Source organism: Castor canadensis, chromosome 16 (assembly GCF_047511655.1).
Source record: "Castor canadensis chromosome 16, mCasCan1.hap1v2, whole genome shotgun sequence".
Classification (NCBI taxonomy): Eukaryota; Metazoa; Chordata; class Mammalia; order Rodentia; family Castoridae; genus Castor; species Castor canadensis.
Window position 1 is genome coordinate 23247173 of NC_133401.1, and position 22490 is coordinate 23269662.

Consider the following 22490-nt stretch of genomic DNA (forward strand, 5'->3'; position numbering starts at 1 on the left):
CTTAGCATGGCATTCAAAATATATCCAGAACTACTACTATTTTTCCTCTTCCCCTTCCTTTTTGTCCTCCCCTTCTCCTCCCCTTCTTTCTATCCCTTACTCCTGCTGCTCTTTCCTCTTTCCCTTTTCCTTTCCCTTCTCTTCCTTTTCTGATCAACAGAACCCTAAAGCCATCAGGTGTGTGTAGAAAGACGGTATATCAGAGAGTGCTCCCAAAGTGAGGATGGCAGAAAGGAGTATCAGAGCCCTAGCAAGGAAGACATTGGCATGCGTTTGCACACCCAGGTGTCAGAGCTTGAGCAGGATGATAAATGAGACACTTGGGATTGGGGAGGGGGGAATCCCAGCAAGGGGAAACAGAGCCAAGAAGAGTGAGGACATAACCATTCTGGGGAGCAGTGGGTGAGATAAGTTACACTCGGGGAGGTCTTGAATAAATAAGTAACTATCACAGACAATATGAAGCTGGTTTCTCATTCTCAGAGAAAGAATGTACTCATATGAAAAGACACAAAATTAGAATGACCCATGGGGTCATACTGGAACTGGAGATAAAGTAGAGAACGCATGGATTTGAATATTTGTTTCATGAGTAAATGAAAAGGAGAGACAACTTCCAACAAAGTCAGAAACAAGATAAAGGCACCCACTCCCACAAATAGCTATCTAACGTTCTAACAGCGGGATTCTTGATTCCAAAGGAAACCAATTTGTGTTAACTTAAGCCAAAAAACCCAATCTATTCATAGGATATTGGGCACCTGATAGATGGCATGAGAATATACCAAGTTCAGAAAGTGGGTCAGAACTTAAGGAAACAATTACAGGAGAACATTGCCTGGGACAGCCTTGTTCAGTGCCAAGGCCGTGGAAGTGAGCAGCCAGCTCCTCTCTGTGTCTTTATAAAGTCTCAGGCTGAGGTTAATCAGACACACTTACTGCTAGGTTCTTGGGAAAGCAAGACTCCAGCCATTAGGTCCTTAGCGGTGGGATGTAGGACTTCTGACCATGACTCATCCAATGATGGAATCCCCAAGTAGAGAAAAAGAATTCAACTGCTCACTGCAAACATTGTTCTGAAAGCACAATTATAAAAGGGAATCAAATGAAATGTGTGTAGAATGGAAAGGACATATCCTCACTACTTGCAGTTAGTATGATTGTATACATGGAAATTCCAAAATTAACTAGAAAAGTGGTTAGAAGCAACACAATAGCTCATTAAAGTGTGGACTCACATCAGAGTCTTTCAAAGTAACACTGTTGTCTTCTGGAACTGGATAATTTGTTGCAAAGGGAGCGTGAGATGTCCTGTGTATTATAACATCAGTAGCCTCTATGGAATAGCAGCCTTTCCCCCACCCAGCTATAACAAATGGAAATGGCTTCAGGCTTTGCCACATGTCCCCTGGAGGAAGACAAAATAACCCCTTGGCATGATGTATATGGGCCACTGTGGGGGGGGACATCAGCGGGAGGAGAGGAGGAAAGGAAAGGGGTGAAGAAGACAGAAGTTTGCTGCATAGATACATATGTAGACAGCGTAATAAAACCCACCAAACACTGTTTGATAAAGGAAGGAAGAGAGAAAGAGGGGACAGAAATACAATGGAGGAGGTGAATATGTTCAAAGTACACTGTATGCACATATGGAATTATTATAATAAAATCCCTTCATATTATTAATATACACTAATTCAAAAAGAAAATAAAAGCTGGTGCCAGTGGCCCATGCCTGTAATCCTAACTATTTAGGAGGCTGACAGTAGGAGAATTGTGTTTTGAGGCCAGTCTCAGCAAATAGTTTGTGAGACTCCATCTCCAAAATAAACAGACAAAAATGGACTGGAGGTGTGGTTCAAGCAGTACAGCACCTGCTTTGCAAGCACAAAGTCCTAAGTTCAAACCCCAGTTCCACCAAAAAATAGATAAAATAATTTTTAAAATCACTCCTTATTTGAATTGGGTCATACAATTAATTTACAAAAATTAATAACTTTCTTACATCAAAATATGACCAATAGATAATTATAATGCAAAAGTAATTTTTATTCACATTTAACCACCTTAAAGTCATGTTAAACCCATTGGGAATGGCTTTGTGTGTGGTATGAGACAGGGATATACTTTTGCTGTTAATTCATTACCAGATCCTAATTAGTATATAGATCTGGTATCTTGGCAAATCAAAGAACTTAATTAGGAATTCTAAGGTTTTTCTGCAATTCTCTTGGATTTTTTTAGGTAGATGATAACACCGACTAGAGAAGATGGCAACCTTGTTTTTCATTTCTCAAATTTATACTTTAGTTTCCCACCTACATGCTTTTCCTAGCACTTCCAGAGCAATGGTAATTGTGCTGATAGTGGATTCTGCCTTGTTCTTGGCATTAATGTAAGACTAGGATGTCACCATTATCACCAATGACTTTTGCATTTCTTTAGCAATTGGGATAGAAGGGTTGGACGTAATTATTTTCTAGATGGTCTAAACCTTTTGATTTTTCTCTTTGGCCTACTTTTCACATTTCTCTCTCTCTCTCTCATTTCTGCCATTTTTGCTACATAGATATATGTAGATATATAATTATTCAGATATTAGAAATGTTCTCGACAGGCCCAGATTGAGGTAATGCCTTCTGCCTCTGCCCGATCATCAAAGCCCTCAAGGAGCCACCAAGAGTCAAAAAGAAACAGAAGAACATTAAGCATAGTGGAAATATCACCTTTCATGAGACTGTCGACATCGCCTGACAAATATGGCACAGATCTTTAGCCAGAGAACTTTCTGAAGTCTTAAAGAGATCCTGGGCACTTCACAGTCTGTGGGATGCAATGTCCATGGCTGTCACCCTCATGACATCAACAGTGGTGCAGTGGAGTGCCCAGCTAGTGAAGAGGTACAACAGAAAGCATTTCAATAAAAGATCATCTGGACTCCTAAAAAAATAATAGAAATGTTCTCTGTCCAATATGACAGCCACTAGCCACATGGGGCTATTTTGTAATAGCTTTCTGAACTCCACAGGTTTTTTGTTAATGGTACTGGGGATGGAACCCAGGGCTTTGTGCACGCTATGCAAGCACTCCAGCACTGACCACATCCCCAGCCATGCATGTGAGTGGCTGAGTGTCCGAAACATGGCAGTGTGATGAGTAAATGCGTCTCTGCTCTGAGGCATTGCCCTTTTCATATACACCCCAATTTAACATGATAGTTCTGGTTCAATTGTATCACTCTATGCCTAATTAAGATATACCTATTCATCTCTTTTTTAAAATGTGCTTGTTGGGTTTTGATAGAAAATATATATTAATCTCCATATTGAGCAAGAATTTGGAAAAGTACAGTTATTTCTTGCTTGAGTTTTGGCATAATTTGCTGGGTAATCCACCTGAACCTACTGGTTCTTTTTTTTGTGAGGAAGGAATTTTTCCACTGATTCTTCATGGTAGTTATAAGATTGCTCAGGTTTTCAATTTTTTCCTGATGCTATTGTACTAAATTGCATATTCTTGATTTTTTTCATTGAATCTAAATTTCAAAGATATTTATATGAGATATTCAAGTTTTTAATGTTCTTATCTTTCAGTGTTTATAATATCTATGGTGATTATGTCCTCTATTTTATTCCTGACATTGGCTAACTGTGTCTTCCCTCTTTTCACTAGAGTTAGATTCACTAGAAGTTTATCAGTTTTACTACTCTTTTAAAGAACAGGTTAAGTGCCAAGGCAAAACCCCTGTGGGACTATGAATATACACTTAATTTTTTAAAAATGAAGGGCAGGATAGAAAAATAAATCTTTTCTGGAGGTGTGTACCAGTGAGTGGGCAGTGGGCACAAGGAAAAGGGGAATGAGGATGTATGTGGTGGGTGTGTTTTGTATCCCTATATGAAAATAGAAAAATGAAACCTTTTGAAATTGCTCTAAGAAGGGGGAAGAGCAAAGAGTGAGAACAATGAAGGGGGTAAATCTAAGATACATTGTAAGCACATGTATAAATATCACAATGTATCCCCCTGTGCAACTAGAATATGCTAGTAACTAAAAAAATAAAGAACAGATTAGAGCCTTGGTGATTCTATTTTATGGATTTAAAATTTTTTATTAGTATCTGCTATTTCTTTTTCTGCTTTCTGTTTCTTAAGAAGAAATGCAACATTTAACTTAGCTTATTTCTAAGAATATGCACTTTATGTTATTAGTGTCTCTCAAAATATTTTCTAATCTCCAACTTGACTACTTATCTGACCCATGGACTTTTAAAAAGCGATTTATTAGTTTCCAAACAATTCAATAATTTTTTTTGTTTTAGATTTCCAGTATCACCATATATTTTGCATGATGTGACTCTCTGAAACTATGTTGAGATTTTTCCTCATGGCTCAGTCGTTGGTGAAGTTTTACAAATATTCTTCATGAGCTTCAATAATACATGGGAGATTATATGCTTACAGGTTAAAAGATAATGTGTGTTTTCTGAGTTATGAGTGCAATATTGTATCTTTTGCTTAAGTCAATTTGTTAATTATGTTTAGATTTTCTATACATTCACTGATTCATTAATGAGAGATGCATTAAATTTTTTCCCACTGTGACTGTGAATTTGTGTTTCTCTTTGTAGTTCTGTTGTCTTTTATTTTATACATTTTGACTCTGTTATTTTGTGTACACTAATTGTTTTTATCATCTGGTGAGTCAAAAATTTTATCATTGTGGTATGCTCCACTTTATTTCTGTAAAGCCTTTTACCCTAAGATCTGTATAGCTGATATTAATATAGCCACCCAGCCTTATTTTGGGTTAGTATTTTCTGCATTGTGTATCTTTTTCCATCTAACATTGCTACATCCTTATGACTTAGACATAGATACAGTTGAATTTTCATTTTTAGTGTTGCCTGGCAAACTGATTTTAATGGGAGCATTGTACAATATTTAATGCAAATACTAACACACTTGGGCTTGAATCTACCATTTTTGTATGCTCTTTGTGAGTGTGTGTGTGTGTGTGTGTGTGTGTGTGTGTGTGTGTGTGCCCTGCTTTCAAGGATTCTTTTTGTCCTCTTTCTGGCCCATGTTGGACTACAGAGGCACATTTTTTTCCTTCCTATTTCATTTCTCTTCTATCAGTTTGGAAATTTTAGATTCTATTTCTATAATCTGCAAACTTAATAAGGTTTAAATTTTACTTCTTTAAGCTTCTCCAAGATAAGACATTGGAGCATATCTCCAATATATTACTGATTTCTCTTATTTTATAACTATCTTGTTTTTAAGATCACTAATTGTTTTTATTATATTATGGTTACTCAAATTATTACCAATGATGGGATAAGATAGGGGGCAGGTGGAGGGCAAAGCATTGGGAGATTAAGTGATACTTAGTCACCTTGGTGACAAAGGCCACTATGGGCTGCTTCTAACTGACTTGGAGACCAAACAAAAAGGAAAAGATAAGCCCAAACCTGCATTCTGATCTCAAGACACATGTGGGAAATATCAGAAAGTATCTATGGCTACTCTAAAAGAATATCTTATCTTTATCATCAATGCCATCTGAAAGCATAACCCTCCATGTCCCATACACTAAACTAGAAAGGATGTGAAAATATGGCTGAGTCACCCAGAAGCAGGTGACTTGGTGCACTGGTGGAACAGCCCACAACAGGGTTGGTCATGGTGCCATCTGGTGGGTGAACACTGGATGAGTGTGAATGAGGTTTTACAGATCAGTATTGTCTTAAACTATCACTCAACATATGGCATCATTTTCTCCAGAGCCAGAGAACACAACGTCAAGACCAAGAAGTAAAAGCACAGGTGGCCTCTCTTATTCCACCTGAACAAAACATGTAAGCCATTGGTTTGGACTGAGCTCTTGCTCAATGGACCAAACAAAAATGGAGTCCCTTGTATCTAACGTCTACTTCACCTAGCCAAAACTAAGTTGTTTATCTGAGTTTCTGAGAAATCATGTCAGACACACACACACACACACACACACACACAGAGAGAGAGAGAGAGAGAGAGAGAGAGCGAGCAAATCCCCTGGTTAGAAGTTTCCTCTGCTTTAACTGTACAGGAAAGTAACTTTGAAGCAGTAAATCTACTTTTTATTCTGTTCCTGCTTGCTCAGCCCTTCTCTTGCTATAAAACCAACCTACTCTGCTCTGCTCATTGGAACACTCATTCTGTTTTATAGACAAAAGTGTTGCTCAATTTTAGAACCACAAAGAAAACTAATTAAGGGCTTTAAATTTGTAATTTTGTCTTTTGACACACCTAATCACACTGATACCATTTTCACTTCCTAAACTTCCATACTTGAGGTTTGTAGGGTTTGGAGTCTTAAACCACTAAAGGACACAATCCTGGTTTCGTTAAAGTAAAAGCAGAAATCAGATATGGTGGTGATACACACCTGTAATGCCAGCACTCAGGAGTTTGAGGCAGGAAGATTGCCAGTTTGAGGTCAGCCTAGGCTACATAGAAAGACCCTGTCTCAAAAACTGAATAAATGAATGAATGAACTGGAAACAGACTGCTCTTTGGACATTGGGGAGCAGAGAAAGTAGGTAATTGATCCAATTATTAAGAGGAAATTGTGCTGCTGTTATACAAAGGAATGAAAGAGGACTAGAAGCAGAACCCAGAATATTCACCTAGGGAATTTCTTCAAATCCCATGTCCAGAATAATGGTCAATGGGCAAATGCATCAAGATCATAAGCAGGGAACACCAATGATTTTGGATCCTTTGGGTTACCTTACCAAGTTCTCCTCCCCCGAAAAGAATCCCTAGCCAAACAAAATGCCAGAATAAAGGAAGGAAGACATAAAATGATTATCAATTTAGGCTCACACACAGCCATAGAAGTGTGAGCTGTCACTATTTTCTGTCAACTAATTGTTTAGTTCCCTCCTCTGTTTCATCCTGACATCTTATGTGAGAAGCATCACTGGTAGGTGTTGTGATAATTTAGGTTTCAGTTAATAGTCTGCCTGGAGTAGCATCACTCAGCAATGACAGGAGAGATACCAGGCTTCACTGTATTGGAAATGTGAGCTTTTCATCTAAACAGAGGCAATAATAGGTACTGAGTGGCAAGAGGGAAGCCCTCCAGATTCATTATTCACTCTGCTCAGCTCTGTGCACTGGGAGGTTGACCTCTAAGAACTGTGTCACCTGCTTTTCCTTTCCCTCTGAGATTAGCCTGTAGGAGGCACTGGCAAGATATTTGAAAGGAGGAAGGAAAGGAGTTAGGGTCACTCCCCACTTTCTGGTAGTAGCCACAACCCCCCATGGCCACAATTTTTATCAGGAGGCTCACCCTGCAAGCCACATCTTTCCCTGGCTTCGGGTAATAATGGCCTCCCACCATTTTTTGTCCTTGAATGCATCAACATACCTTGTTGGAATTCTTACTCCTGCCTATACCTCTGTACCTAGTCACTTCATTAGTCTATGTACAATTAAGCCTCTATATACATTATTGGTTTTCTACTGAGATTCTGGCTGACATACTTGCACTATCTTCCTGGTTGTATCTCACTTCTTCCACCTGGGATCTTCTTCCTTCTGTGACTGAAGTGCCTTCCTCCAGAGAGGGTTCCACGTACCATAGTACCCACTTGATACCATTTATAGTTCTCTTTCTCTCATCCAAGGAGATTGTTCAAAACTACAACTCTTTTTTTATCAGCAGAGTAAGCAAATGTCCAGCAAATGCAGCTTTGCATACTCTGCTTGCTTCTCTGACTTCTCACTTTCTAAACCTCAGCTGGGAAATTCCTCATTGAATTGTCATGTCTCTCATGGACTTTAAAGAATGCTTTAGGATCCTGGTATGGTGGCACTCACCTGTGACCCCAGCACTGGTGAGGCTGACGCAGAAGGTTCATGAGTTCAAGGCCAGCTTGGGCTACATGGTGAGACCCTGTTTCAAAAAAAATCCCTTAAAACTTCTTTAAGTTTTTTTTTAAATGTAAGAGCACTGTATTTGCAAAGACTGCTTTTAACATTTTATCCAACACTTTAGTTAGAAGGACTTGATCCATATATCCAGGTCTACCATAATCAAAATGAGAAAGTCCTGCCCTCTCTCAATTTGTTGTAAGATTTTTGCATGTGCTTGGTACTTGGGGAAAATACATCCTTAAATATTGGAAGAGAAGTAGGACAATTGAGCAAGGTAGTTGACCTTGAAGAAATTAAAGTTGTGTTAGAATTTATAGTTACATAATAAGTCACTACAAAATTAAGCAGCTTAAAACAGCACACTTTCATTATTCTATGACTTCCTTGGGTCAGGAATATAAACACAGCTTACTTTTATCCTCTGCCTCAGAGTTTCTCATGAGACCGCCATGAAGGAGCTGATTCAAGGGCTATAGCCTCATCTGAAGACTGTACTGGGGAATGACCCACTTTCAGGTTCATTCATTGGTGTGTGGCAACATTTACCTCTCATTGGAATGAGTCTCTGTTCCTTACTGGCTGTTGGCCAAGGGCTTCCCTCAGTTCCTTGCTACATGGGTATTCCCAAAATGGCAGCTCACAAGATAACCACTTACTTCATTAACCATTAATATGTGACAAACCAAGAAGGCAATGGAGTTTGCTAGCAGGGCAGAAGTCAATGTTTTGTAACCTAATCTTGCAAATAACATCCGTTACCTTTTCCGTGTTCTCTGGTTTATAAGCAAGTCACTAGGTCCTGTTTATTCTGCAGAGATTAGACAAGTGCCCGAACATCACAAAATGGAGAGCATTCAACACCATCACAGAAGCAGAATGAAAGCGACATTTCTACAGTGGATATCATGGGCAAAAGGCTTCCACTCCCAAAGCATGTTGGTCTGACTGCATCTTCATTAGGTTCAGCAAACAAACCACTTTCCCTACACAGTGGCCCGCATTGTCAGTATGTCCTCTGTCACTATTGTCACCTACAGAGTACAGTATTGCTGGAATAGCTGTCTGAACACTGAAGACTTTTTTTGCATCTTGCCTTAATACCTTGAATAAATACAGTTCGAAAATCTCTTGTATGTCATGAGTTTGATTTTTTTCTGAAGAATAATGAAAGTGTAGCCTAAATATCTTTTTGCTTGTGGTAAAAGCATATTTTTTTCTGGACACACAACTAATGGGTATGGATCGATCATAATACAAATATAATTTTTTTTACAATACAAGACATTGAACTCTCTTTGTACATTGAAAGCCTTGCACTTTCTAGGCACTTGAACAATGCCCCTGTCCTTTTGTTTTTAGGTTATTTTCCAGAGAAGGCCTGGGCTGGCCTTAGACCATGATCCTCTAACTACCACCTCCTAAGTAGCAGGGATTACAGGCATGAACCACCGTGCCCAGTTTTATGCTTTAGTTTATAATTCACTCACAGTTTTGTGGGTTTTGTTCCATGGTCTAACAATTATCAAATTTCTATTCTATAAACATTCTGTAATTCCTATTCACTGTTACCATGTGTAAAACACAGAAACATTCTGTAATTCCTTTTCACTGTTACCATGTGTAAAACACAGAAACATCTCAGCAACTTTAATTATACAGAAATACAGTTAAATTAGTCATAAATCAATAAAAAGACATGATTGTTTTCATGTCCAGTTTTTCACATGTAAGATGCAGAATGCAATCATTACCTTGTGCATTATTTAATACATGAATATATACAATATTTATGTCTACAGTTTTTTTAAAAATTCTAGGAAGAACTTTTAATAATCATAGCTCGGGCAAATTTTGAAAATCCTTCATCTTCCACTTCTGAAAATGTCTAACAGTACTCTGCAGTGAACTTGACAGCTTTAAGGTTTTAGGCTCCATAGACTCAAAACTATAAAAACTGTAGCCTTAAAGCAAAAAATTTAGCTTTAAATGTTTTCTTATGGCCAGGTGTCAGTGGCTCACATTTGTTATCCTGGCTACCTGGGAGGCTGAGATTTGGAGAATCCTGGTTTGAGACCGGCCTGGGCAAATAGTGCATGAGAACCCATCTCCAACATAACCAGGGCAAAATGAACTGGAGGTGTATGTGGCTCAAGTGGTAGAGTGTCTGCTTTGCAAGTGGAAGCCTTGAGTTCAGACACCAGTCCACACACACATTCAAAAACTAATAAAATGAAAGCTAAAACACCAAACAATTTCATGAAAAAAGCTATCACAAAATATTTCTGGATTTCCAATTTATCTACTCTTTGCTCTTCTGCCTTGTGTTACTATTTTCATTTTTTGCAACCACTTGTTGATTTGGATCCGAGAGGAGAAATGTTCTTTCTAAAAGTATCTCACTAAAACACTCTTAATATTCATTGTACAACTACACAGACACGCTCAGGAATTGTTTCTGGGTGTCAAAGATATGTTCATGCAACTGCTTAGAGTGTTGAGGACTGACAGTTTGCAGCGGAGTCCTCCTTCCCAAAGAAGGGAGCTGCCTAGCCCAAGGTCATGGCCCCATTCTGAGTCAGCCCACCTCAAATAACTGATCTATTAAAGCAAAATAAGTAGGAGGCTATGAGTCTAAGACTATCTCTGTACTTTGAAGTTCTACCTACCAAAGCACAACCTAACCTATTATGTAATCAAACCAAAACCTAATGGTATTAGTCTATTGTGTGTTGGTATAAGAAAACACCACAGACTGGTGAAAGAAAGAAAAGAAAAAAAGAATGGAAGGAAGGAAGGAAAGAAGGAAGGAGGAAGAAAGAGAAAGAGAGAAAAAGAAAGAAAGAAAGAAAGGGAAGGAGGAAGGAAGAAAGGGGGGCAAGGAAGAAAGAAGGGGGAAGGAAGGACGAGAGGAATGGAGGAAAGAAAAAAAGAAATTCCTTGCTCATGGTCTGGGCAGTCCAATAGCAAGTTGCTGACATCCTGCAAGGACCTTCTTGCTTCATCATCCCCTGGCAGAAGGTAGGAATATAAAAGAGGAAAAGAGAAACCGACCTGTGGCCTCAAGCCCTTTTACAACTGGCCTTAATCCATTATGAGGGTGGAGCCCTCATGACATAAACCCCTCCCATTAAGCCCCACTTCTCAACTCTGGTGCACTGGGGATTTGGACATTAAATTTCATATAAATACATATATTTTTGGCTATATATATATATATATATATATATATATATATATATAGCAACAGATAGCCAAGTTTCAGTCAGTCATACACAGGTGAGCTTCAGCCAATCAAAGGCAGCTACCTAATCAGACCATGGTAAAACCAAAGAAATGAGTGACCACCCAGGCCAGAGTCCATGAGGCAGGCACCTCTGTCCCCAAAGACTATTTGTCTGCCTCACTTCTGTGATCTGAAAGCTCAGCTCACACTGCTGTGCAGAGCCATCCAAACCTATTTCTGTGTGCTGCCTGACTGATGAATCATCCCTTGCTCAAATAAACTTTATTAAATTTAATTTGTCCAATCTTTTGTGTGTGTGTGTGTGTGGCACTTGCATTTGAACTCAGGGCTTCCCACTTGTTAGGCAGGCACTCTACCACTTGAGCCACGCCTCTAGGCCTTTATGCTCTGGTTATTTTGGAGGTGGGATCTGGCTCTTTGCCCAGGCCAGCCTGAACCTCCATCCTCCTATTTTAAGCTTCTCATTGTTGCTGGGATGACAGGCTTGTACCACTACATTCAGCTTTTTTGTTGAGATGGGGTCTTGCTTTTTGCCCTGACTGGCTTCAATCTGTGATCCTCCAGATTTCTGTATCCAGAGTAGCCAGGCCATACATACCCTTTTTTTTTTCTTAAACAGATCAGTACATAGTAGAAAGGCCTACTGTCCTTGACCCGGTTCAGGATGGCTCTGTGGAGCCATCCAGCTCGAGCTCCCTCAGGACTGGCAATGGCCTTTATCGTAATTCAGCTTCTCCCATGGCACAGTTCTGCTCCTATCTGTCCCCTAACACCTGTGAATCCCAGGGCTGCCCACTTCATTTGCTGAACTCTGATCTTCATTTCAGAGTCATTTTCTTGAAGAGCCTGCAGCCCACAGACTGTCATGATCATTAAATCAGCTTTATTGGTATAATCATACAATTATACAAACACAGTCGGACTTCAATAGAATGGTATTTTTCTTTTTGGCCATACTAGGGCTTGAACTCAGGCATTTATGCCTGCTAGGCTGATGCTGTACCATTTGAACCATGCCCACCCCCAGCCTTTTTTGCTTTATTTTTTAGGTAGGGTCTCGCTTTTGCCTGGGATGGCCTCAGATGACGAACCTCCTACCTCTGCCTCCTGAATGGCTGGGATTACAGGCATGCACCACCACACCCAATCTTTGAATGATTACAATCCAGTCTGGCCTCAGAGTCTCTCTTAACCACCTTGCTATACACAGTATGTCTCTATTCTTGGAAAACAAAGATATGATACAAATGTGCAAGTGCTTGTGTCTCTTAGAAAACATAAAACTGAAGTGTCGAGATCAAAAAATAAAGATGTCTTGAGTTCTAATCAGTTCTAATGAGGATCACAAATGAATATTCTGCTTGGCCATATTGTGTCAACTGTCCAGATCAAGGTTTTGGGGAAGAAGGGAGGCAGGCTATTCAAGATGGCACATTCTTGCCAGAATCATATGAGAGAGTGAGTCTCTCACAGGAAAGAGAATCTGTATTACCAGAGGTAGGGAAGTGGATAAGAGCAGATTCGCTCAGAAAATCTCTCCTTAGACCTCAGTACAGACTTCCTCACCCTTTGCTTATATGTAAAGAGAAGAGCAGCTGAACACCCTTCACTTATTAGATGAAAGAGCTATCTTTCTTTGCCCAGCAAAGAAAAAGCTGGAGGTGGTGGTACATGCCTGTTATTCCAGCAACTGGGAGGGAGAGGTAGGAAGACAGAGAGTTCAAGATCAGCCTGGTCTACATACTGAGACCCTGTCTCAAACAACGAAAGTCTGGGGGAAAACCCTCCCCTAAATAATCCCATCCACTTCCCATTCCTCTTGTCTATAAAGAGTTAATAGTTAACAGTGGGAGTGAGATTTGTCATTCTCTTCCCTGGGACTCCAACACAAAAAGATGCCCACCTGGGGCAAGTCATCATTTTGGAGTATATTAACAGTGCAATGGGAACATGTGTTGCACTTGGATCATCTGTATTTTCATGTCCTCACGACTTGTAGAGTACCCCACCTGTATGGATTATGTGGTATCCTGGGGTTCATCCTGGGTTTGGGGTTGATCCCTCATATGGAAGGATTCTCTGCTACTTCGATATTCCTCATGGCCTCATGCCTCCTGCTCTATGGTATTAACATCTGAGTCCTTGACTCAGATCTAGTTCAGCAAGGGTATCTTCCTGACCCACGGTTCCTGGTTCAGAGACTTGGGAATAGCCTTGTGAAGAACAGGAAGTTTCTATTTTCCACTGGATTGCTGTTTCAAAAGATAACAAGATGGTGGCTCTTGAGTCTCAGAAGTTGATAAGAATGGTGGCTTCTGTGTCTAAGATAGCTACTAAGTGACGTGACGAGCAGGTAGCCTATACAGCATGGATACACCTGATAAAGGGATGATTCATGTTCCAGGCAGGATGGTGCAAGACATTGCACTACTCAGCACATGCAAGATGTTTAAACCTTGTGAATTCTTTATTTCTGGAATTTTCCATTTAATATTTTCAAATTGCAGTTAACTGAAATTTGGAAAATAAAATCATAAATAACAGGGTGGGAACTATGTAACATTTACCAACAGATTTTAACAGACCTGGAAGTAACAATTATCTGGGTTCAGAGGCTTAAAAGCATTGGACAAAATCACGTTACAAAAAAATCCCAAACCAGAATCTCTGACTGTGCATAAGCATTAATTTTGTTATATTAGACAAACTCCCCATCTCCCAAATGACTGTGTAAATAATGATCAAATAAAGGGAATACTATAAAGTCATTAAAACCAATGAGGTCATTCTAACAGCATCGATATGGGAGGATTGTTAGGGAATACTGTTTAAAAAATCAAGGTTCAGAGAAAAAACCCAAATTAGTAGACTCAGGAATGCAAAAGGGGAGATAACAACAAGCATCATGGAAGTCCAGGAAGTCCATCAGAGACTACTTCGAGAACATATATTCAAATAAATTTGAAAATCTTAAAGAAATGGACAGATTTCTAGATACATATGATCATCTAAAACTGAACCAAGAGGAAATTAATCACCTGAATAGACCTATAACACAAAATGAAATTGAAGAAGCAATCAAGAGTCTCCCCAAAAAGAAGAGTCCAGGACCTGATGGATTCTCTGCTGAATTCTATCAGACCTTTGAAGAAGAACTGATACCAACCCTCCTTAAACTGTTCCACGAAATAGAAAGGGAAGGAAAACTGCCTAACACATTTTATGAAGCCAGAATTACACTTATCCCCAAACCAGGCAAAAACACCTCTAAAAAGGAGAACTATAGACCAATCTCCTTAATGAACAGTGATGCAAAAATCCTCAACAAAATAATGGCAAACCGAATTCAACAACACATCAAAAAGATCATTCACCACAACCAAGTAGGCTTCATCCCAGGGATGCAGGGGTGGTTCAACATATGAAAATCAATAAATGTAATAAACCACATTAACAGAAGCAAAGACAAAAACCACTTGATCATCTCAATCGATGCAGAAAAAGCCTTTGATAAGATCCAACACCATTTCATGATAAAAGCTCTAAGAAAACTAGGAATAGAAGGAAAGTACCTCAACATCATAAAAGCTATATATGACAAACCTACAGCCAGCATTATACTTAACGGAGAAAAACTGAAACCATTCCCTCTAAAATCAGGAACCAGACAAGGATGCCCACTATCTCCACTCCTATTCAACATAGTACTGGAATTCCTAGCCAGAGCAATTAGGCAAGAAGAAGGAATAAAAGGAATACAAATAGGTAAAGAAACTGTCAAATATCTCTATTTGCAAATGACATGATCCTATACCTTAAAGACCCAAAAAACTCTACTCAGAAGCTTCTAGACATCATCAATAGCTACAGAAAAGTAGCAGGATATAAAATCAACATAGACAAATCATTAGCATTTCTATACACTAACAATGAGCAAACTGAAAAAGAATGTATGAAAACAATTCCATTTACAATAGCCTCAAAAAAAATCAAATACCTAGGTGTAAACCTAACAAAAGATGTGAAAGACCTCTACAAGGAAAACTATACACTTCTGAAGAAAGAGATTGAGGAAGACTGTAGAAAGCGGAGAGATCTCCCATGCTCATGGATTGGTAGAATCAACATAGTAAAAATGTCGATACTCCCAAAAGTAATCTACATGTTTAATGCAACTCCCATCAAAATTCCAATGATATTCATTAAAGAGATTGAAAAATCTACTGTTAAATTTATATGGAAACACAAGAGGCCACGAATAGCCAAGGCAATACTTAGTCAAAAGAACAATGCTGGAGGTTTCCGAATACCTGACTTCAAACTATATTACAAAGCAATAATGATACAAACAGAATTAACACAGCACAAAAACAGACATGAAGACCAGTGGAACAGAATAGAGGACCCAGATATGAAGCCACACAACTATAACCAACTTGTCTTTGACAAAGGTGCTAAAAATATACGATGGAGAAATGGCAGCCTCTTCAACAAAAACTGCTGGGAAAACTGGTTAGCAGTCTGTAAAAAACTGAAACTAGATCCATGTCTATCACCCTATACCAATATTAACTCAAAATGGATCAAGGATCTTAATATCAGACCACAAACTCTAAAGTTGATACAGGAAAGAGTAGGAAATACTCTGGAGTTAGTAGGTATAGGTAAGAACTTTCTCAACGAAACCCCAGCAGCACAGCAACTAAGAGATAGCATAGATAAATGGGACCTCATAAAACTAAAAAGCTTCTGTCCATCAAAAGAAATGGTCTCTAAACTGAAGAGAACACCCACAGAGTGGGAGAAAATATTTGCCAGCTACACATCAAAGGACTGATAACCAGAATATATAGGGAACTTAAACAACTAAATTCTCCCCAAACTAATGAACCAATAAAGAAATGGGCAAGTGAACTAAACAGAACTTTCTCAAAAGAAGAAATTCAAATGGCAAAAAAACACATGAAAAAATGCTCACCATCTCTAGCAATAAAGGAAATGCAAATTAAAACCACGCTAAGATTCCACCTCACCCCTGTTAGAATAGCTATCATCAGCAAAACCACCAACAACAGGTGTTGGTGAGGATGCAGGGAAAAAGGAACTCTCTTACACTGTTGGTGGGAATGTAGACTAGTACAACCACTCTGGAAAAACATTTGGAGGCTACTTAAAAAGCTAGACATTGATCTACCATTTGATCCAGCAATAACACTCTTGGGGATATACCCAAAAGACTGTGACACAGGTTACTCCAGAGGCACCTGCACACCCATGTTTATTGCGGCACTATTCACAATAGCCAAGTTATGGAAACAGCCATGACGCCCCACCACTGACGAATGGATTAAGAAAATGTGGTATCTATACACAATGGAATTTTATGCAGCCATGAAGAAGAACGAAATGTTATCATTCGCTGGTAAATGGATGGAATTGGAGAACATCATTCTGAGTGAGGTTAGCCTGGCCCAAAAGACCAAAAATCATATGTTCTACTTCATATGTGGACATTAGATCAAGGGCAAATACAACAAGGGGATTGGACTTTGAGCACATGATAAAAGCGAGAGCACACAAGGGAGGGGTGAGGATAGGTAAGGCACCTAAGAAATTAGCTAGCATTTGTTGCCCTTAACGCAAAGAAACTAAAGCAGATACCTTAAAAGCAACTGAGGCCAATAGGAAAAGGGGACCAGGAACTAGAGAAAAGGTTAGTTCAAAAAGAATTAACCTAGAAGGTAACACACACGCACAGGAAATTAATATGAGTCAACTCCCTGTATAGCTATCCTTATCTTAACCAGCAAAAACACTTGTTCCTTCCTATTATTGCTTATACTCTCTCTTCAACAAAATTAGAGATAAGGGCAAAATAGTTTCTGCTGAGTATTGAGGGGGTGGGGGGTAGAGGGAGGGGGTGGAGTGGGTGGTAAGGGAGGGGATGGGGGCAGGGGGGAGAAATGACCCAAGCTTTGTATGCACATATGAATAATAAAACAATAAAAAAATAAAATAAAATAAATAAAAAATCAAGGTTCAGGATAAAGTGATCCTATTTTAAGACGTGAAAGAGGAGGATGCTACAACATGTGGACATAAAGTATAGAGTTCCTTTGGAAATATATGAAAGAAAGTAGTCATAAACTGTCCTCTAGAAGAGAATTGGGTGGCTGGGGTGACAGGGTGAGGGGGAGCCCTAGAATCATATACCCACCACTGCCTGAATGCCCTCCTTAAATGCTCTCAGTCCAGGTTCTAAACTACCCACTCTCCTGTATCCTCTTCTTCCCCACTGGGAATAACTCCTGTCCTTTCAGGTCCTGGACTAAACTACAGCTTCCTCATCTCTTCCTTCCACTTCTCCCTCCGCCCACAGCCCAGTAGTCCCTAGTAGCTCCAACCTCCTGACATTCTCTGTCCCTTCCCTTCATCTTTCCCCTCTGGTCCTAGTCCCTAAACTGGAGAAAATGGGCTTCTTTTTCAGCCTTCACCCAACTCTCCCTTTCCAGTCCATCCACTGCCCCAGAAAGATCTGACATTCAGATCTGACCCTGTCCCTCCTCTTGCTCAAAACCCTCCATAGCTAGCTAACTGTCACCTTAGCCTTCCACACATGGAGAACGGCCCCGCCCACTCACCCCAGCCTCTGCTGTGCTCTTTGGCTTCTGGCCCCTAAGGCTGTGAGACCTGTTTTGTTGTGCTCCAGAATCACCTTGGTTTCCGATTTTTTGGACCTTTGCCTAAGCTGGGCGCTCGGCTTGCAACGCCCTTATTGCTCCTCCACCCCCTCCACAATTCAGGTCTAAGTTTTGTATCTTGGAGGTCTGCACCACAACCACGCCTTCTCTGGAGGTCCTCTCATGGCTCTGGCTGCGCTCACAGACTCTGGTATCGCCCCTGTCACACCCCATAACTCAGGATTGGGAACGTCTGTGGCTCGGTCTGTCTCCTCCATCAGACCATCTGCAAGAGCAGATATGGGTCTGATTCACCTTTGAGTCCCCAGTGGAAGGGAGGGGTGACCAAATAGCAGGGAAGGGAGGGAGGCTGGTTGAGTAGAAATGGGGAGTGGGAAAGCAGACCCTGCCTGGGGAGGCTATAGGGAGAGGAGGGGGGGGGGAGGGAGAGAGAGAGAGAGAGAGAGAGAGAGAGAGAGAGAGAGAGAGAGAGAGAGAGAGAGAGAGAATCGAGACCCAGAGACAAGCAGAGAAGAGAAGAGGGAGGGAGAAAACCAGAAAGAAAAAGGAACCGAAGACCTAAGGGCCAGCGAAAAGGATGATGTGGAGACAGGGAAAGACAGAAAGAAGGAAGGACAGATATTCGGAGACAAGAGCAAGGACAGAAAGAATGACTAAGGCAAACAGAAAGAGGGAGGGAAGAGGGAGGGGAGGGAGAGAGAGAGAGAGAGAGAGAGAGAGAGAGAGAGAGAGAGAGAGAGAGAGAGAGAGAGAGAGAGAAGGGGGGGGTGAAGACAAGAAGAGGGAGGAGGCCGTGAGCAGGGAAGGAAGGAGAGGTGGAGGGGACTGAGGCTAAGCTGCGGAGAAGCAGGGACTGGCCAGGAAGGAGGGAGGGAGCAGTGGAGCGCCGGCCGCCACCGCCACCGCTCCCGGCCTCTCTTTTGTCCCTTCCCTCCTCCCTGCGTCATGCTCCCCTGGCCCGGCCTCCCCTCCCCGCTCCCTCCTCCGCCCCGCTCCTCCTCCCCGGGGCTGGATGGAATTTTTTCCCCTGGACCGGGGCCAGCTCCGGGGCAGGGGGGAAGCCAGGCCGGACTGGGCTGGGCGGTGGGGTGGGGAGGGGAGGGGAGGGGCGGGGCGGGGGCCCCCCGGGGAGGGGGCTGGTCCGTGGCCGCGCCGCCGGCGGGGTCCTGGGCGGGGGAGACCCGGCCCTGCAGAGCCCGGAGCAGGCGCCGGCCGGAGGGAGCCGGGGAGCTGGGGAGGAGGATGGCGGGGCGGCGGGAGGAAGGGGAGAGGCCGCGGGCGGCGGCGGCGGGAGAGGATGGAGAGGACTGCCGGCCGCTGCGTCCTCCCGCCGGGCCCGGGGCGGGCGGAGACCCCTTCCTCCGACGCGGGAGCCGCGGAGCCGTGAGTCTGCGGAACCGGAGGGGGATGGGGCCTGGGTCGGACTCCAGGGTCCCCGAGGGAGTAAGCAGCAGGGCCTGCATTTCTGGGTTCTGGGGTGGGAGGGAGGAAGGGTAGAGAGGGTGCTGGGAGCTCAGACTTCTGATTCCTTTAAAGGAGGGTGCTGCGAATCTAGATTCGGGGGTCCAGAGGCTTGAAGACGGTGGGAACATCTCTGGGATTCAGGAGGGAGGGCACAGATGATGCTAGAGTATGTAGGATCAGAGGGTGGAGGGGACTGGGGACACGATGACCCAGACCTCAGGGGAGGTGGAGGAAGACAGTCTGGCTTTGGAGGTGCCCTGCGGTTTCGGAAGGGTTAACGTCTGGCCGGAGGGGAGGGGGAGGGGCAGGAATGGGGCTGCGGGGCTTTGAGGGGTCAAGGGTGAGCCGTGCAAGTGGGAGGGGGGTTGAGGAGGAGGAGGTTGTCTGGGCTGCCAGACAGGCCCAGGTCAGCGCCGGGGGCAGGGGATGTCTGGCAGAGAGGCCCAGCTTCCAGGCTCCCTTGAGGACCCGGGATTCAGACCGCAGCCCCCTCCTCTCGCAGATCTGGGAGTCCAGCACCCAGCCCCTTCCCCGAATTCCAGAATCAGAACACATAACCACTGTTTCCCCTGGACCTGGGTGTCTGGACGCCCAGCCTCTTCTCTCAGAACGGAGAGTTCACACTCCAGCTCCCACCCCCTTCAAAACCCCAGAGCTTAGAACCCCAGCTCCTCCTCCCCAGGAGCGCAGACCCCCCCCAATCCCACCCACTAGAACCCAAGAGTCCAGGCCCCCAGCATCTTTCTACTTGACCGCCTGGTCTGGGGAGGGGGCGGGCCCCTCCTTCCGGGAACCCAGGGGTCCCCACCTCCTCCTTAGCCCCAGCTGGAGTCCAGCCCTCCGGGGGTTAAGGGGGCGGGGCCAGATGGTTGCTATGGTGCCAGACTGTTTGGGTCTGCTCTCTGACCCTTGGGGGCTCCCCAGGGTCTGCAAAGAGGGGGAGGGGGACCCAAGTCTGGGGGAAGTCCAGCACCTACCCCTGCCCTAAAGCCGGTCTGTGAACCCAGGGAGTTGCACCAAGGCCTTGTGCAGTGACCTTGAACCAGTCCTGACCCTTTTCTCCGGGCCTCAGTTTCCCTTAGAAGAAACTGATTGGGGTTTGAGGGAGATGCTCAGGTCCCGGGAATCTTTAAGATTCTCACTTCCCCGCTCCCCTCACCCCCCTCCTCAGGCCCCAGGCAGCCCCGGGGCATGCTGGGAACCCAGGCCTGGGCTCTGGGCCAGGTTGGTTGGGGGGGGCGCGGGGGCAGCCTCCTCCCTTCCCCTTCCTCCCCACCTTGGCCCAACTCTCGCCCCCGCCGGAGGGTCTGGGAGGTTGGGAAGGAGAGAAGGGGGAACAGAGCTGGGACTGCAGACCCGACTCCAGCCCCCTCCCCCTTTCCTTCTCCGCCCCCTTCCCGCGTCTCCTCCCCCCCCCCCAGCAGGTCGCTACCCCAGCCCTGGGCCCCTTCTCAAACCACCCCCACCCCACCCCCAGCTCCAGACCTGGCTCCGAGCTGCTAGGGGGAGGGAGAGAGAGAGGGAAGGAGAAAGAGAGAGAAGATGGGGGGAGGGGAGGGAGGAGAGAAACCTAAGAGGGAGGGAAGGAGAAAGAGGGAGAGAAAGGGAGAGAGACTGAGACCTAGGGAGAGGAGACTGGGAGATGGGAGGAGGGAGAGGGAGGGAAGCCAGATAGAAAAGCGGAGAGGGGGTAGGGAGGAAAAGGGTGAGAATGAGAAGGAAACATGGAGAGAGAGACTGAGAGAGGGTCAGAGAGAATGAGACAAAGCCAGGGGAGGGAGGAGACAGAAGGATGAAAGACAGAAGAAGGTAGAAAAAAAGAATGAGAGATGGGGAGAAAGTATCTCTGAGCGAGGGAAGATACAAGGAGGGGGGAAAAGCGGATGGAGACAGACAGCAAAGGGACAGAGTAAGCTCAGCAGTGAGAAATAGACATGCACATGCCAGAGGAGACAGTCAGGTAAGACACAAACTAAGAAAGAAAGAGGGAGAGGAAAAGACAGGGTAAGAAAGAAAGGAGGTGGAAAGACACAGGAAGATGGACAGGGAGCCCCAGAACTGGAAGAGGAGAGACACCTAGGGGGCCCTGCTCTGAGCTCAGTGGCCTGGCAAGAAGATAGGTGCAGGCTCCCAGGGCTCCTCCCACCTGCAGCAGGCTGACTTTGGCCAGGTCTCTTCCACTCTGAGGCTTAGCCTTTTTAACCTGCTCACCTGCAAAATGGGATGCAGATAGCACCTCCACCCCTGGGCTGGGAGGTGTCAGAGAAGACGGGCTCACGCAGCCTTGTGGTGTTATTGCTCAGGGATCATTGCTGCTATCATTATAAATATCAAGAGGCAAAAGAGAGAGGCAGAAACAGCAAGAAATGACCAGGGAGCTTTGAAGGGTTCAAACTCCCTAAACCCCCTCAGCCTTGGCCTGGAGTCTCTGCTACCTGACCAGGAAGGGGAGAGAAGGAGCAGAGGTGCCCAACAGGCCAAATTCCTAGACAGGTCAGGAGCCCTTCCAACTGCACCCTAGAAGACAGCTTACCTTTCAGGCTCTACCTCTCTCAGGGAGGGAAGTACCTGACTGGACTTCTGGGTCTGAAGGAGGAGGGCTGAGGTCTGGACCCCTGGGTCTGAAGGAGGAGAGCTGGGGTCTGAACCTCTGGGTCTGAGGGAGGAGGGCTGGGGTCTGGACCCCTGGGTCTGAGGGAGGAGGGCTGGGGTCTGGACCCCTGGGTCTGAGGGAGGAGGGCTGGGGTCTGGACCCCTGGGTCTGAGGGAGGAGGTTGGGGTCTGGACCACTGGGTCTGATTGAGTAGGACTAGGGCCTGGACCCCTGGGTCTGAGGGAGGAGAGCTGACTTCTGAACTTCTGGGTCTGAGGAAGCAAGGCTGGTGCCTAAATATCAGGGCCTGGGAGAAGAGGGGCTGGGGTTTTGAACTTCTAGATTCCTTGAGGAGGAGGGGCTGGGCCTGGACTCCTGGGTTCCTTGGGGAGGAGAGGGCCGGGGGCCCGGACTCCTGGGTCCTGGCACCCACCCGTAGAACCGACCTTGCGGGGCCTTCGCCGCACACAAGCTCGTGTCTGTGGGTCTGTGTCGGGGGCTCACCATCGCGGCTGGGACCTCCCCGGCCCTCCCCACCCTCCCTGGCCCTCCTGGCCCCCCCC

At 44.2% G+C, this 22490-nt stretch overlaps 1 pseudogene; it reads right to left on the reverse strand.

The window, feature by feature from the left end:
- LOC109689966 (sialic acid-binding Ig-like lectin 14) overlaps positions 1-22434 on the reverse strand; it is a 36798-nt pseudogene extending 14364 nt beyond the window's left edge.
- Between the last annotated feature and the right edge of the window lie 56 nt (positions 22435-22490).